The sequence below is a fragment of the Sorex araneus genome, chromosome 2, assembly GCF_027595985.1.
Source record: "Sorex araneus isolate mSorAra2 chromosome 2, mSorAra2.pri, whole genome shotgun sequence".
Taxonomy (NCBI): Eukaryota; Metazoa; Chordata; class Mammalia; order Eulipotyphla; family Soricidae; genus Sorex; species Sorex araneus.
In genome coordinates, this window is record NC_073303.1 from 2737853 (window position 1) to 2755638 (window position 17786).

The following is a 17786-nucleotide window of genomic DNA, read 5'->3' on the forward strand; positions in this document are numbered from 1 at the left end:
GTAAACATCCAGATGGGGTCGAATTTTCAGCAAATGCGACTGGGAGTTGAGGGTCCCGTGGGGGGCTGGTGAGAAGGGCAGTCACCTGAAGAGACATAATAAAGGCCCAGCCAATGTCTTCTTCTTCTTCGGCACAAAAGTATTCTGGGGCCGATTCAGAAACGAGGCAGTGGAACCGTTCTTAAGTATCCCGTGAGCCCGTGGGCTCTGTCCCCAAGGTGGGGGGGACACTTTTCCGGGCATCTGTTCAGAAATGCTTTTCCGTGGACGCCAGTGGCCTGAGTGTATGCATTGCTCCTCTCTGCCCGGGCCCCTGGTTGGAAGGGACTTTCTGTTCCCGTGTGTGTGTGTGTGTGTGTGTGTGTGTGTGTGCGCGTGCGCGCGCGCATGTGTGACGGGTGCGTGATTTGTCGCCCATCTCTGTCCTTGGGGCAGGATCCTGAGTCGTGGGAGTCATGGGCCAGAGTCACGTGAGCCTTTCCTAAAAGCGTCCCGACTCAGCCCACGTGAGACCCCCCCTCCCCGCCGCCCGTCCACGCGGCTGAGACGCCCTGGCAGCTTGTGTGCGTTAAGTGGCTCAGGCCCCTGGTCCCGGTCTCTCGTGTTGATTTATGGTGATGTTTATATGTCTTGTTCACTTATACACATGTTTGCAGTTCAGAGAAAACTGAGAAAACAAAAGCCCTGTTTATCCCCAGGGCTTCCTGCCAACCGGGTTCATGAGTTTTCTTCTTAGCCGAGTCCGTAAGGGCCTTCGGCCGCGTGGAAGGAACCTCCCCGCCCCCCAGCCCCCCACCAGTTTCTCATTTGCTTTTTGCATTCTTCGGTGTTTGGGGGCGTTTCTGACGAACTCCTCGGCGTTCCTCCCGTCTCCTGGGCGCCCGCCTTTGCATTCCCCCCAGCCCGCCCCCCGGAGATGCATATATCCAGGGCTGCTTTCTAGTGATCTTGAAGATTCCGCCTTTCAGCTTTTCGCTTGTGCCTGAGATTTATTTTGGTTGGACTGTGGGTTTATTTCTGTTTCCTAAAATGCCCTGTCTAGTATCTTTTATTCATGCTGCCTGAGACCGTCTCACCCCACTGGCGGAAACAGCGTCTCTCTCCAGACCAGGCAGCTGTTTGGGGCAGCATCGGGGGTGCTTGCCTCAGTTTCCCCATTGTGAGCACTTTCAGATTTTGCTTCCCTCCTTGGTGGTGCTGGGGCGGGAGACCCCCGGCTGCCCTCGGGACTGCTGACTGCTGCGTCCCGCCTCCTTAAGTCAAACCTGTCACAACCAACAGAATTCCTCCCTCTGGTCATTCTTCGTGGCTTCTAGCTGATTGCCACACGTTTATTGGATGCTACCTTATAATTTTCTCACCTCTGTCACCCCAGCTGTATCAAGTGTCCCGGGTGTCACCATGAGGCCCCATCTTGTCTCAGTGTCACTGTATCACTGTCATCCCGTTGTTCATCGATTTGCTCGAGCGGGTGCCAGTAACGTCTCCGTTAGTCCCTGTCATGTGCTAGTGTAGCCCGATGGCGTATTAGGGCTCTCTCAGGGTCAGAGGAATGAGGACCGTCATTGTTACTGTTTTTGGCATATCGAGTATGCCACGGGGAGCTTTCCAGGCTCTGCGTGCGGGCGGGATTCTCTCGGTAGCTTGCCGGGCTCTCCGAAAGGGAGGGAGGCTTTTGGGGCGGCCTCTAATTGCCTTTACAGGTGTTCCTGGTCAGGCATATATATATATATATATATATATATATATATATATATATATATATATATATATATATATTTTCCCTGTATGATTTGTTGCCTACTGTCTGAACCCCATCAAACATGGTGTGGTGATTATGGAACATGGGTAGGGAGTGTCTTATGATGTGTCGAGGCCATGTGGTCCAGGAATAGATTCACTCGTATGTGAGGCTCGGTCCAAGCGCGTGGAGAGTGGCCTGGAGCGTGGCGGGGTTGGGTCGTGGAGGTCGGCTGCCGGGGCTGGGTCCCTTGGGGCGGGGTGGGCTCTCACCTGCCCCCACCCCGGGGTGCCCCGAGTGGAAACAGCCTGGCTGTGGGGGCCTACTTGCCCCAGTAGCCCTTTCAAATTCAGCATTTTGGGTGATTTCTGCTCACTCCGACTTGGTAAAAGAGCATTCGCAGTTTCTTCTCACAGGTTCTGTGAATACCTTGTTCATTTTATTTTTCGGGCTGCAATTTTTTGCTTGGTTTAAATAGGGTTATTTCCCCCTGCCTAATTTTTTTTTCCCTCTGTATCACGGTTTTGAATGGGAACTCTCTCTTAATGATGTTGCTCTTGTAGTTTGGTGACTGACCAGTGGATCGTGGTTTTTAGGTATTATAAATCTGCAAAACGGTCATTTAGCCCTTAATCCGCCCCCCCCACCACCACCCGATTCTTTCTCTTTTAGCGGCATTGACAAGCATCGGGAAGCAATCCTTTACTCGCTGAAATACTTTCCAGATTGGCCAAGAAGGTACTTTGAGGGCATTTCATTAGACTGTAAAAAGCCTTTTCAGGAAGACACTCTTGACTTGGGTTTTTCTGTTAAACGGGGACCCGTTAAATACTGTAGGGGAAATAAAGGTGGGCTCAAGGAGCCAGAAGAATGTGGACTCAGGTGTATTTGCAGCAGGGATCCTTGAAGCTAGGAAAGGGGCTGTGTTGGTGGCGTTGAGCCGCTTCTGAATGGCCCTTTAAGAGCCGCGGGTTTTCTGCTAGGACTCCTGTGTGCTTTAATTTGGAAACCCAGTACAAATTAGCGAATGCCAGTTTACAAACTGTTGGTAAGATCGCATGAACCAAGCATTTAAAGCCGTGTATTTAAATCAATATTTATGTATTTATTTTAGTTTTATCTTAGGAAAAGGTTATTTACCCAATTTCTAACCCGTGTTTTCATGGTGGACAATTTGCTTAGAATGAGGTTAAAGACAAACAATGTGGAGAAAAAAAAATTATGTAGCAAAACAGTACTTGGAGGCTCTTGAAGAGAGTGTGAGATTGAAACGTGAAGTACAGTTGGTAGACAAGTAATCCCGTGCAGGTTTTCGGAGGCTGGGCAGTGCGCTGAGTGTCTTGCTAACAGGAAAACTTAGTACTTCCAGTGATACTCACGCTGAAAATTATTGTGAGTCCAAGATGAGCTCTAGGTGAAGACACACATATCGTCTCTCATACGGGTACAGGAACTGGCTTTTCTAATTCTAGTCTCAAAAAATAATAGAATTTTCTTGAGCGAGATTATATAATTATATAGCTTGCAACTGGTTCTCCTGTTCATTTATTGTAAGCAGTTCATTTTAGCCTTTGCAGTTGAACGCTAGTTATGTTTGAAAGTTGATTTATCTTAGGGGCTCTTTTATAAAAAAAAAATAGGTAATTTCAAGCTAACTTTGCCTTTCAGACAAATGCATAAAAAAATGCATCATCTCACTATATCCTACTGTAGCATCAGTAATTCAGGCCTTGCCAGGGAAATTTTCCAGTAACAATAGTTTCCTCATCTGCACATTTAAAACTGATAGATTTTTAAAAATCTGTTAGAAAGAGAACCTGAACTGTGAATTTTCTTTTTTTCTGTGTGAGTGGAATGGACGCCAGTGATTTACATTGAGGTATTACATCGTCTAAAAAAGCAGTGACGCTTTTAGAAATAGTAGCCGCCTGGACCGATCTTAAATGTACTAAGTGATTAGGATTCAGCCCGTGTTCTACGATATTTTAGAAACCTCCAGTCCGCCGGATACTGTTTGCGTGGGTTTATCCTCCATCCAGTCTTACTCTGAGTTAGTGGTCTTCGCCACCTGGAAGTCTTTCCAGAGCTGAGGCGGGGCGGCTGGTGACGTCCCAGGGGACGCGGCACCGTGCTTGCTCTGTGGGTGACACGGAGAGTTGGCGAGTGGACACGTGGGTCTTAGGACCAGGAGCACCTACTCGCGAGAGGACCACTTCCTTACGCGTCTGGTGGAGTCCGACTCTCCCTCGCCCCTTCCGAAAGCCGCTCCCCCTCAGGTCCCCGTGCTTGAGAGGGGGGCCCCGTCGGCGGGGCGCGAGGCTTTCCTCACCCCCTGCACTCCGTGGAGCGACCCCGTCCTGGCCGAGACCCCGGGGAATTCATCCTTAGGAATGCGCGTTGGTGGTTTGCCCCCGAGGGCTGGTTGCAGGGAGCAGAAGGAACTTTCTGGGCTCAGCTGACCGAGATAATCTCCTAAGTTCCCTTCTTGCGTCGGAGGCTCTGGGGTTGTTTCCAAACACTGTAAACAAGAAGAAAAATCTCCCGAGCCGGCGGGGCCGGGGGGGGGGGGGTGGATGGGGTGCACCGAGGCGGCTCGGGCGGGCCCCGCACAGCCCAGCCTGCCCACAGCTTGTAAAGTCGGTTAAATATAGTCACAGCTGGGCTCGGTGGAACAGCAAATAGGAAAAGAAGGGAAAGCCAGGGGCGGGCTGGTGAAAAACACTTCAAAGTAATTTATTTTGACGCTTTTTAAAGGCTTCTTTGTAAATGCACTTTTAAATAGTCGTTCTGTTTCCTTGAGTCCGCGCAAGGGCCCGGCAGGCTGGGCTCAGGGCATCTGGCTGCCCGGGGCCCGCGCAGTGCCCGTCCTGCTGGCGCGGGGACGGCTGCCTGCTGTCCAGGTGATGGCAGAGGCCCTCCTGGGAGCGGCCCCCGGCTGGACCCGGCGCAGACCACCTCTCTGCTCTGCACACCGGGGAAAGGCGTCCAAAGGCCCGCCACTGTCGGCAGGAGTCTTGGAAGCCCGACCCGGCCTGCGACGGGCAGAGTCGGGCCCATGGTCCCTGGTGGGTGACGAAACCCCGGGGCCGCCTGAAACCCCGTGAGGCCCCCGAGGGAGACAGCATCCCACGGTGACACTGCCGTGTACCACCGGTGGCTCACACCAGGATGTGACTTCACTGGCTCAAAGTCACGCCCTTCCCGTGCTTGATCTGGTCCATGTGTGTGGTGCGTGCTGAAGGGGGTGTAATGGATTTGGGCGGGGCTCTGATTTGGGGTCCCAGCAGGGCCTGCCCAGAAGCCTCGTACCTTTCCCCAGATTGCACAAGACTTTGCACTCTACGTGGGCCCCACGCCTGCTCCCCCTGTCTGAGCCGGGCCCCCTGCGGCCCCCTCCCCCGTGAGGGTTTCCTGGGGCCCTGCCTGCCCTCTGATCCTCCCCCCTCCCCCAGGGTCTTCAAGGCCTGAGACTACAACGGCCTCAGTTAACCAGAGCTCAAGGCCCCAACGACCTCGGTTAACCGGAGCTCAAGGCCCCAACGACCTCGGTTAACCGGAGCTCAAGGCCCCAACGACCTCGGTTAGCCAGAGCTCAAGGCCCCAACGGCCTCGGTTAACCGGAGCTCAAGGCCCCAACAGCCTCGGTTAACCGGAGCTCAAGGCCCCAACGGCCTCGGTTAACCGGAGCTCAAGGCCCCAACGACCTCGGTTAATCAGAGCTCAAAGCCCGGACGACCTCAGCTAACCGAAGCTTCTCGAACCCCTGTTCAGAGTTTGCCCCCGTCAGCTCGGTCTCGCCAGCCTCCCCTGGTGCTGGGTCCGGCTGCCCCCAGCAAGGAGGCGAAGCTCCCAATGCTTTGGTGTTTGAAGCGTTGCCCACCCCCGCCCCTCCCCCCTCGCCGGGCCGCCTTCCCCGGGACGGGAATGTGCTTTGGGAGGGTGCAGGCCTGCAGGCCCGCCCCCGGCGGTTTTCACAGGTCCTCGCGTGGGGCCAGCGGAGCCGGGAACTCTCCTCCCCCGGGTCACCAGGGCCCCTTGTCGCCCCAGAGCCTGTTCCTGGGGCCAGTCCCCCGGGGCTTTCCCAGCCTGGCCCGACGGCTTCGAGAAGGGCCTGCCCCCGCCCCCGTCTGGAGCTGGCCCTGTCGGGGCAGAAGGCCGCGTGCATCCATGCGCGAGGGGCGGCCTGGGCTCAGCAGGAGGGAGGCGGCGGTCTCCAGCCCCTCTCCGGAGCCTGAGCGCCCGCCTCCCTGCCACCTTGTGGGGGGTTCAAGACCCTGGTGCCCCTGGGCTCCGTCACGGGAAACGCTGGTTTCGGGATCTCAGGTGCTTTTCCCGGCTGGTAACTGTGTTCCCATCACCCTGGCTTGGTCCCCAAAAGCACCTGCCCTTGGCTCGCTCCTGTCGTCAGAGTCCAGGGCTCAGGGGGCCGAGGAACCCCCCGGGTTGGTCTCGGCTCTGACTCCGCCCCCTTCCCCCCCCCCCCCCGTTAGTCTGGCGAGCTGGAGCTTCCCCTCTGAGCTGGGCTTTTCTCTTCCTCCCAAAATGCTAGCAGAAGGCTGGGACAGTCCACACTGGCCGTCCCCGGGGCTGCCGTGTCCAGTAGGCCACTGTGTCCAGTGGACATGCTATGCCCAGTGTCCTGGTGTGCCCAGTGGGCATGCTTTGTCAAGTGGGCACACCGTGTCCAGTGGCCTGCCGTGTTGAGCGGCCTGCCGAGTCCAGTGGACTGCCGTGTCCAGTGTCTTGGTGTGTCCAGTGGGCACACTGTGTCCAGTGGACTGCCATGTCCAGTGGCCTGCCGTGTCCAGCGGCCTGGTGTGTCCAGTGGGCATGCTTTGTCAAGTGGGCACTCTGTGTCCAGCGGCCTGCCGTGTCCAGTGTCTTGGTGTGTCCAGTGGGCTGCTGTGTCCAGCGGCCTGCCGTGTCCAGTGGGGCTCTCTCGCCTTCTGCCGCCGCGTCGGGCCTGTGGGTGTCGGGCTGAGAGCTGGCCCCTGCTCCGTGACGTCCCCTCTCAGCCCCACCTGCCCAGTGCCGCGCGACTTTGCCTTGACTCAGGGGCCACTGAGGCTTGGCCAGAGCCCCGGCGTCCAGGCCGCAGGTGCCGACGGCCACCGGGCCCGTCTCCCAGCGGGCACAGGCAGGGGCAGCCTCGGCGGCCGTGCTGTGTCCCCCGGGGCCCTCCGTGCTGCTCTCTGAACCCTGCCGGTCACGGCTCTTGGCGTTTCTCTCTTTGGCACTCTTCTTTGTATAACTACATGGGTGTGAATGTTTACGAGACACTTTGTTTCGTTTTGTGTATTTTTTTTTATCGACTCACCATTAGATACATAGTCACAAAGGTGCGGAGTTTGAGTTTCAGTCAGACAGTGCTCCCCCTCCGTCACGTCACCAGCGCATTCCCACCGCCAGCGTCCAGTGTCTGTCCGTCCTCCTGCCTGCCTCTACGCAGGCACTTTCTCTCTCTGTCTCGCCGTCTCTCTCATTTTGTGTATTTTTTTAAATTAATTTTCCTTGAAACACACCATGAGTCCCGGAGTTGTCCATGACATGGTTGTTTCAAGTGTTTCGTGTCCCCACAGCACCAGTGCGACCTTCCCTCCCCCCAGCCCTCAGTTTCCCTCCCCGCCCATCCTGCCCCCTCCCCCCCCCCCCGGCACGTAACAACGTGACTTTGTCTTGCTTATTCCAACAGAACTTTAAGAACTGGCAAATAGGATGATCAGAAAATAAACCAGTAAGAGCCACTTTGTGATCATGGTATGATTTTGGCCTATGTAAATAAGAAAGTTAAATCCTTTTAATATAATACAATAAAATGCCTATTCTCATCTACATATATGGATTTTCAACTCTGTAATCTAAAGTATAGTACATTAAATTTTATTTTATACTTGGATCTCGGACTGGAGCGATAGCACAGCAGGTAGGGCGTTTGCCTTGCACACGGCCGACCCAGGTTCGATTCCTCCATCTCTCTCGGAGAGCCCGGCAAGCTACCGAGAGTATCCCGCCCACACGGCAGAGCCTGGCAAGCTCCCCATGGCGTATTTGATATGCCAAAAAGAGTAACAAGTCTCACCATGGAGACATTACTGGTGCCCACTCAAGCAAATCGATGAACAACGGGACAACAGTGCTACAGGGCTATTTGGATCTCATTATGGCGATAATCATTTCTCACTTGTCATAAATAAAACTTTTAAAGCAATTCTGTGTTAATGTGTTGCGGAGTTTACATGAAATAGGTAAGGCCTACATATGTAAGTATTTCCCCTCCACTTTCCGCAAACACCGTGATTTACAGAGTTGCTCATGATGATTTACTGCAGGCATTCGGTGTTCCAGCCCCAACCCCCCCCCCGCCCCGCCATGACACCTTCCCTTCACCACTCTCCGACTTTCCCAGCCACCGCTTGCGCCTGGCCCCATGGCCGGCCCTCAGTAATTTATTTCATACTGTTGTCATCAATAATTCGCTAACAGAATGATCAACATGTGTTGCCTTAGGAGAACATTAGTGTAAACTGTAAATGTCCCCGCGGGGCCAGTCGGTCCCTGTACGAGAGATCGCTGAGATGTTCGCACAGGTTCCGCCGTCTGTGCTGATGTTTTGTTCATCGAGATCGGTTGCCTTCTCCGTTCCATCCCACGCAAGCCAGAGTGCTCCTCCTGCTCTCTTGGTGTCCTGGAGCCTGACACGCCACGTGGCCACCAGTGTGGCCGTGCATGCAAGGGGCTCCCAGGGTTTGCAATGGGGTGGGGCAGCTGGGTCACATTTGTAGCTGGGTGGTGGCTTTGGGGTGTGGACGTGACTGCTGAGACAGGAAGTGCAGGGAGGTGGGGGGAGGTAGCCCATCCCGGTCCCGAGAAAGCCGGGGAATTTCTGTCACAAACCCATATACCTGAATTCTTGGCAGGCTCCTTTCTTGATGAGGTTTGTCCTGAGTCCTGGAGTTTGGCCAGGGGTGTGTGGCACTGTTTGGGCGGGCTTGGGGCTGACCCGTCTCCCTTTTTTTTTTTTTAATTTTACAAATGGTTTTGGGGCCAGAGAGATATCACAGGGGTTAAGGTGCTTGCTTTGCATGTGGCCAATTCTGGTTTGATCCCCAAGCCCTAGCAGGAGCACAGAGCCGGGAGTGACCCTGAGCACAGAGCCGGGAGTGACCCTGAGCACAGAGCTGGGAGTCAGCCCTGAGCACAGAGCTGGGAGTCAGCCTTGAGCACAGAGCCGGGAGTGAGCCCTGAGCACAGAGCTGGAAGTGACCCTGAGCACAGAGCCGGGAGTGAGCCCTGAGCACTGCAGGGCAAGACCCCCACCCAAGCCCCATCCCTCTCTCCCATACGTTTCTCTCCAGTTTGTTTCACAAGATCTGTCCAATCCCCGGAGGCGCACGGTTCATTCCCGCGCCCGTGAGATATTCGTGTTTCTGAACCGACTGCAGTTCGCCCCTCGGGTTTCCGCCCCCGGACGTTGAGTGCCTCCCACGCCCCACCCTATTCTCGATGCTTCTGGGAGCATCTTCACCGTGTCGCCAGCAAGGCTCTCCCAGTCCCTCCCGCGTCCCCGGGGGTGAGCGGGTCCAGCCGGAACCTGGGCAATGTTGGTGGTTTTGCCCAGCGCCACCCCCCGCTGCTGACTCACCGCTGGGTTTCGGTGGGTGTTTGAGCTCTGGCTCTTCCCGGGGGCGACGCGTGACCTCACCGGAATTCTCCCCTCCCCAGTGGCTCATGTCGTCCCTGGCCCTGAGCCCCGTCTCTGGGCCCCGAGAGCTCCCGCCCGTGGGACCTTCGCTTTCAAGTGGACGTTTCCGAGCCCTGGACGGACTCTGGCCCGAAACTCGTCTCTCCTGCCTGTGCCCCAGCCCTGTTTCCACCAAATATAACTTGACGATAACGACAATGATGATAATAACCCAGCCCCGGAGAAGCGGGACCAGAGGCCGGTCTGCTCGTGGGCTTGGTTGCTTCTTGTCTTTGTTTGGGGGCTGCCTCCCGGCTCGGTGCTCAGGAATCACCCGGTGGGGCCCAGGGGGCCGAATAGGGTTCGGGGAACTGGCCGGCCCAGCCTCACGCCAGGCAAGGCCCCGGCTGCCGTCCACTCGCCCCGTGCCCGTTCCTGCCTCTCGCGGCCAGCTCAGAATGGGGGGGGTCCTTCCCACAGGGCCCGTCTCTGCCCCCTCCCTGCCGTGCCCGCCCGGCCCTCCACTGGCCCTCCCCCGCTGTCCCGTGCCCCTCCCTTCCTCCACCCGCTGAGGCCTCCTTCGTGGTGGCCCTGTTGTCACCGTGTCCCCAGCCAGGGCTGGACCTTGTTCTGGGTCTCCGTGTCCCTCACGGTGGGCCGGTCACTCCTGGGGGCTGGCGCCTGGCCCTGGCCCTGCTGGGGCACCCCGGGAACCATCCAGGCCAGGGAGAGCCGCACCGGGCCGAGCTTCCGACACCACAGTCCCCCTGAGGGGGCCTCCCGGGGCCCTCCGGGTCGGAGTGAGCAGTCCGGGGTCTCTGGCCTGGCCTCGGCCGAGCGCCCGTCAGCAGGGGGTGCACTTCAGGGTGAGGGCAGGGGCTGCAGCACGTGGGGTCGGGAGGGCAGCTGAGGACTGGGGGTCTCGGGGTGGGGAGCAGCGGGCCGGGCCTGGGCAGGATCTCCTGCTGGCCCAGGCCAAGTGCCAGAGCCCGGAAGCTCCCGCCGCCCCCCCCCCGCCTCTGCTCGCCCCTCCCCAGCCCTGCGGGTCCCAGCCCGGGCACACAGGTGGGGGGCCCCACTTCCCACGGTCCAGGGGTGAGCCCAGAGTGTCGGTTTCCCAAGGTCCCGGGGACCTGCCCGGGGCCAGCAGGTGCAGCCTTTGCCGCGTCCTGGGCTAGTGTCCCCGACCCTTTGCCCTCTTCCTGGGAGGCCCCTGCCCCCTCATGTGCACTCACCCCGTTTTCCGGCGGGCAGCCCGAGCTCCCACCTGACCGTGCTGGGCCTCTGGGGTGTATGTGTGTGTCTGTGTGTATGTCTCTGTGTCTCTGTGTGTGTGTCTGTGTGCGTCTGTGTGTGTCTGTGTGTATGTGTGTGTTTCTGTCTCTGTGTTTGTATGTGTGTGTATCTGTCTATGTGTGTGTCTGTCTCTGTGTGTGTTTGTGTGTCTGTGTGTCTTTGTGTGTGCACATGCATGTGTGTGTCTGTATATGTCTATGGTGCATGTCTGTGCGCATGTGCACGTGTATGTCTGTGTGTTTGTCTGTGTGTGTGTGTGTGTGTCCCTGTTTGTGTGTGTGTCTGGGGGACGGGCTTCCCGAGCAACAGGCCTGCGCCCAGCCGGTCCGCGTGTTGGGGCCGTGCCTCTGTCCCGGGGCCCAGGGTGCCCCGAGAGGCTGGCCGCGGGCCGGGCGACAGGCGTCAGCGTGGAGAATGGGGCCTTTGTTGGGGTGCTCGGCCCGCACCCCGCCTGGCCGGGAGCACAGGCGCCCTTTGTGGGCCGCCCCAGGCCCTCGCCGCCGGTGGGTGTCGGGAGCCGGCGCAGAAGCAGGGGGACCCGCAGCCCCCGCAGCCCCCCGCGCCCGGGCCCGGAGCAGGGCCCTCCCAGGCCTCTCGCCTCGAGGGCTCCTGGGCTGCCCAGGGCCACGCCCCAGGGCCCGGGCACATGGCTGGGGTCCCACCTGTGTCCCCTCCCCCGACCCCACTGTGTTCCCCTCCCCCGCCCCCACCTGTGTCCTCTCCCCCGCCCCCACCTGTGTCCCCTCCCCCACCCCACCTGTGTCCCCTCCCCCGACCCCACTGTGTTCCCCTCCCCCGCCCCCACCTGTGTCCCCTCCCCGCCCCCACTGTGTCCCCTCCCCCGCCCCCACTGTGTCCCCTCCCCCGCCCCCACTGTGTCCCCTCCCCCGCCCCCACCTGTGTCCCTCACCCCCGCCCCCCACCTGTGTCCCCATCCCCCACCCCCACTGTGTCCCATCCCCCTCTCCCCCTGTGTCCCCCTCCCCTGCCCCCACTGTGTCCCCTCCCCTGCCCCCACCTGTGTCCCCTCCCCCGCCCCACCTGTGTCCCCAGACCCTCCTAGATGCACCTGGTTCTTCTCCCCCGTGTCCATGGCGGGTGCTGGGCTGAGTCGCTCTGTCTGCTCGGTCACGTTGGTTTCCGTCGTTGTGTCTGTTTGGGGCCACCCCGGGGCTCCCAGGGATCACTCCCGGGGGCCGTCGTGGGGGCGCGGGTTTGCCAAGTCGAGGCAAGTGCTCCCAGCCCTGGGCTGGTTCCCGGCCGGGCTCCTGTCGAGTCCTTGTGGCTCTTCCTGTCAAACCTCGGTCCCTGCAGGGCAGCGGCTGGGAGGGCTGCGTCCCACCCCCGCCCGCCCACTGCCCAGGACCAGGTCCAGTTTGAACTCTCCCGAGGGGGCGGTGCCACCACAGTGGAACCCAGTGATGCCCCGGGGACTTCAGCTGTGCTGGGTCCTAGTGCCCAAGGCAGAGTGTGTGAGTGTGTATGGATGAGTGTGTGAGTTAGTGTGCGTATGTGCATGTGTCTGAGTGTGTGAGTGAATGTATGTGTGGATGAGTGTGACTATTATGTGTGACTGTGACTGTATGGGTGTGAGTGTGTGAGTTAGTGTGTATATGTGTGTTGTTTGGGTGTGTGTGGATAAGTGTGTGTCTGAGTGTGTGTGAGTGAATGTGGGTATGGATGAGTAAGAGTATTATGTGTGACTGTGACTGTGTGCTTGAGTGTGTATGTGTATGAGTGGGTGAGTTAGTATGTGAGCGAGTGTGTAGATGAGTGTGATTATGTGTGAGTGTGCCTGTGTGTTTTGAGTGTGTGTATGAGTGTGTAAGTGTGTGTTTGAGTATAGATGAGTGTGTTAGTGTGTGTGTTAGGATGAGTGTGTGTATGTATGTGTGAGTGTGTGAGTTAGTGTGTGAGTTAGGGTGTGAGTGTGTTTGAGTGTGTGTTAGTGTGAGTGAGTGTGTGCATTTGAGTATGGATGAGCTTGAGTTAGTGAGTATATGTGTAAGTGTGTGAGTTAGTGTTTGTGCATTTGAGTGTGTGAGTCAGTGTGAGTGTGTGTTTGAGTGTGTGCTGGCGGCACCTGCTGGCATCCCTTGTCCTGTGGCCCTGGGCCCCACCCCTGGGCTCCACCCCTGCCCTGTGATCTGTGTGAATTCCCTGCGACCCTGAATGGCCTGGGCTGGCCTAGTCTGGCCTGAACTGGCTTGAACTGGCCTGGCCTGGCCTGCACTGGCCTGCACTGGCCTAGGCCGGCCTGGGCTGGCTTGAGCTGGCCTGAGCTGGCCGTCTCCGCTCCTGCGCGGACGGAGGTGATGTTGGTCCTCCCGAGCCTCTGGTGCCAGGAGTCTCCGTCCTCCCTCTGCCCTCCTCCGGGCGGCACCCACCTCACGCCGCCCCTTCCCGAGTAATGGCGGCATGTGACGCGGGGCTCGGGCTCCGTCTGTTTCCTGCGGTCCCGCCCTCCGAGGGGCGCCTGTGTCCCTGCCTTCGTCTCCTTCTCCTTCCACTCTAAAAGCTTCAGCGCTCTGTGCTTGTGGCAGAGCGATGACTTACAGAGCTGCTGGGGTGTGTCTGGGCTACAGTAACTCAGCACCAACCCCCGCCAGGGCCAGCCCCCGGCCCGTGTTCCCAGATCCCCTCCCGCCCCGCCTGCCACCTGCCGCTCGGGCCTCCTGCTGCCAGTGCCCAGAGTGTGCCAGGGCGCGTGCGACCCCCTTGGAGCCGACGCTGTTCCTTCCTGTTCTCCTCCCCCCCCCCCCCATTTCTTCCCTTCTCCTTCCTTCTCTCTCGGCACTGGGGTCGAGGGGGACCAGGCCCCCCCTGACTCTGTACACCTATTTCCTCCCCCAGTCCCTGTGCCCCCCGGAGACGGGAGGTTGCCGGCGTTTGTCTTTCTGACTTGGCTCCACGTGAGCTGTCCCAGTTCCAACCCGGTCGCAGGGATGCGGCCCCGTGAGTCCACTGGGGGCCACGTGCCCCCAGGACACAGAAACACACCCTGCAGAGGCCATGACTCAGCACAGCACCCGGGGCCCGCCCGCCCCGTGCTGGGAAAGGCCTTCCACACTCATCCGTCCTGCCCGTCCAGCACCTGGGGACACTTTGCACACCCCGGGGGGCGGCGAGCCCCGTGGCTCCCTGGTCTGAATCCCAGTGCCCCGATGACTCTGAGTAAGTCACTTAATTGCTTCTGCCTAAGTGGAATTGTCCTTAATAGGGGAATAATAGGGACATAATTAGAGTCACGCCTTAAAGAGTCTTTGTGAGGATTACGGAAGTTAATAGCTGTCCCCGCAGGGACCGGCCTGTCCCTGCAGTGTTTAACGACTTAGCCGACTTAGCCGCTGGCCTCTCGGGGCTGTCCACCCATCGTCCAGCTCGCGCCACCTGGCCGCTTGGGATAAGCTGGGTGACGTCTACGCTGTTACTCCTGGCCTCCTCGTGTGAGGCCACATTGCACTGGGACCCGTGTCTGTCTGTCTTTCTCCTCATGCACGTGGCGTGGATCTTGTCGGGGTGGCCGCCTTCCCTCACTCCACTCCCCGCCGTCAAGCCCCCGCCCTCGTGTGCCACCTAAGTTCCCCATGAGTGCTTTGGAATGCCGTAAGCCTGGCTCGGGGGTCCGTGGTGACGAGACGCCAAGTGCTGGCCGTCTTAGTTGAGCCATCCTGGACTGGGCTCTGAACTCTCCCGTCGCCGCTGGGTCCCTCCCCTAGTTCAGGGGGCTGCCGACTGACTTCTTATAAGATCTAGAGCAGGATCCCACCGCCGCTGGGCCGGACGCCGGGGCGAAGACTGGGGGCCGGGTCTGCCCCCAAGACGAAGCGAAGAGGGGGGCTTGCGGTTGGCTGAGCAGAGCCAGGGAAGCGGCGGGGGTGGGGGGATTTAAGGAGAGCGAAGGAGCAGCGTGGAGAGGTTTTCAACAGAGGCAGCGCGGAACTTGCTTTAGAAGTTTCCTCCCAAAGGTTAGAAAAAAAAAATAAGTTGTGGGGCTGGAGCAATAACACAGCGGGGAGGGTGTTTGCCTTGCATGCGGCCGACCCGGGTTCGAATCCCAGCATCCCATAGGGTCCCCCGAGCACCGCCAGGAGTAATTCCTGAGTGCATGAGCCAGGAGTAACCCCTGTGCATCACTGAGTATGACCCAAAAAACAAAACAAAACAAAAAACCAAAAAGGTAATTTGCCTGATATTTGAATTAAATATCCACTAAACCGAAACAATGGAATAGACCGTGAATTTGTCGGTTTGGCCACTTGTCCTGGGTCTGCAAGAGAGTCGAGGGCTGGCCTTGCCTTGCAGGCAGCTGACCCCAGCGTGATCCCTCACACGGCCGGGAGTGATCCCTGAGCACAGAGCCACGAGCAAGCCCTGAGCACCGCCCGGTGTGGCCCAGCCTGATGTCGGTGGGCCCCACGGGTGACTTGCATGAATCGGGGGAGGAGAGAGACGGTCACTTTCTCCCCAGCCGCCTCTACCACCCGGGACCCAGAGTTACTGGGTTCTTGTCTCGCTCGTGGAAAAGAATTTCAGGAGTAGACAAGCGGTGAAGTAACAGATTTTATTTAGAGGTTTCTGAGGGAAGGAGGAAGGGATAAGTGGGAGAGAGAATAGTAAGAATAACGCGCTCAAGAGAGAACGCGGGATTCTCCAAGGGTGGAGAGAGCTCTACACACACCCTAGCACTGGACAAGAAAGCATGAAAGTACACATCTCAAGGGGGGAGATGCGGGCGACACATGTGCTCGGGACTGCATGTGCTCGGCCACGTGGGCACAAGCAGCACATGGGCTCAGGCAGCATATGCACACGCTTCCTTTGTTCAAGGTGTCTTTTATAGGGTCCTTCAACCTGCCCCCACGTGGGGCTTCTTCCCAGGTAAAAGTCCGTTGCTGAGGAGGTTACCAGGGAGGTTGGGAGTGGGGATGGTCTTCTTTAGGCTGGATCACATTTTAATCAGATTAAGGGAGGGAATTCGAGGAACTTCCTGGGGAGGGGTCCAACCTCCTCAGGGTCTGCTGAAGGTCTTATCAGGTCTGTTTTCTGTATCCACAGGGTGGGTCAGTCTCAGGATTCTCCTTCCAAAGACTTTGTTAATCTAAGTTTCATTGCCAAGGGCCTTTCCCTACCTACCTGCCTACATCAAGCCTACCTCTGTGTCCCCCCCCCCCCCCGTCCCCCCCCAACCCCACAACCTCCGCCAGGCTTGAATTAATGCAGGGAAAGGAAATCATTTGTGTTTAGTCATGTTTTGAATTGTGGACCACACCTGGCAGTGATCAGGACTTACTCCTGGGTCTGCCCACGGGTCACCCCAGCAGTGCTCGGAACGGGAGGCTGAGCTGGGGTCTGAGCTGGGGGGGCTGAGGGTAAGGCAAGAGCCCGACCCTCTCCCTGGCCCCGAATGTAGGATCTGTGATTGACTTCCTTAAAACTGGCGTGCTAAGCTCCTGTAAGTGTTAAGCAAATCTTCATTCAAAGAAATTCCCGTGTCGTTTTCCCTTTTGAACCTTGGTCTAATAGCAAATTTAAATTTGCACCCGTGGCTCAGAATATATTTCGGGCCTGACGCCTCACAGCTGGAAAGTGAACGAATGTCAGCGTAAAATGATTGCCGGGGGCCAGAGAGAACAGCCAATTCCTCAAACAAAAACCCCAGACCCCAAAAGTGATTGCTCCCATCATGGCGAGACTGGCGAGATCCCTTGTCTCGTCCCCGGAGTGTCCGTTCCCTCAGGATGGCCATGCAGCTCATTCGTGTTTTTACCGGCCACAGTTCACTGTGTCGTCCTTTAGATGCTAATATACGTGTGCCAGTGAATTGGCTTCATCAGGGATGATCAGTTTATAACCTTCAAGTCACAGACCAGCTTTCTTCTTTAATTCCCTTCAGAGACATAAAAATTCCCGTATGGATGCGTGTGTGTACGTGCACACATTCGCGCACGCTCGCGCGCACACACACACACACACACACACACACACACACACACACTCTCAAAGTACACAGAGTAGAGCATTTTGTCTAGTATGCTTCAAGGTGGGGTGACCGAGCAGTCATTCTTGCTTTATACTTTCGTTTGGTTTCGGGGAGGACACCTGGCAGTGCCCAGGGCTCATTCCCGACTCTGCACTCAGGGACAACCCCCGCCCCCCAGCGGGGCTGAGGGGGACCTTGGGGGTGCTGGGGGCGTCCAAGCCGGGCTGGCTGTGTGCCAGGCGAGCGCCCTCCTCACTGCCCCCCGGCCCCGGCCCCCGGGAGGGACTCATCCTGCATCGTGGATGACTGCAAGAGTGATTCAGACCTTTCGGACCGTTTGGTGCTGGACTTAGAAAGATTTCTATGCCTCGGTTCATCGGGGAGCTCGAAAGCGCTGCTGCATTTCGCCCCTGTTGAAACGTTTCCAGTGTGATTGAAGGAGAGTATTACGGGAGCAACAGTGTCCTGAGGATTAGACACATTGTTTCCATGGTCCGCCAAGTTCCCTAACGAGCCGGTGACCTTGAACAGGGATTTAAACTTTCAGAACTTCCCATTCTCTAATCCGGGAAAACGGGGACGGGATCAGCGAGGTTCCCCAGGATGTTGCAAAATGTAAACCAGCTTAGAGGACGCAAGGAATTACAGAAACCCTAAGGAGTTACAGAAATACTAGATGTTAAATCGGACAGAAATAAAAACAACTACTTAGAAGACGTACGTGCTATGCAGTGGGAGGGTGAGCTGACCACATCTATTAAAAGGTGGTCATCACTTGTATCACTTGTCATCCCGTTGATCTTCGATTTGCTCAAGTGGGCGCCAGTAACGTCTCCATTTGTCCCTGTCGCGTGCTAGTGTAGCCCAATGATACCTGCTCACTCCAGGAACAGGAAGAGCCTCAAACCGTTTGTTTAGGGTCTTGACGAAGAAGTCTGACCATCTCGTAGGTGGGAGGCCACGCAGTCTTTTGACATCCCGTGGAATCCAGTCGGTAACAGCTCTAGTCCAGCGGTCGTCTCTGAATCGCTTTATGTGTCTGGCCCATTGGACGCCTTGGCAAACGAGACAGGGTCCCTGATTCT

At 57.6% G+C, this 17786-nt stretch overlaps 1 protein-coding gene across 4 annotated transcripts in view; it reads left to right on the forward strand.

The window, feature by feature from the left end:
- Nucleotides 1-17786, forward strand: part of GMDS (GDP-mannose 4,6-dehydratase) — a 429624-nt gene that overhangs the window by 47578 nt on the left and 364260 nt on the right. The window lies entirely within an intron of this gene.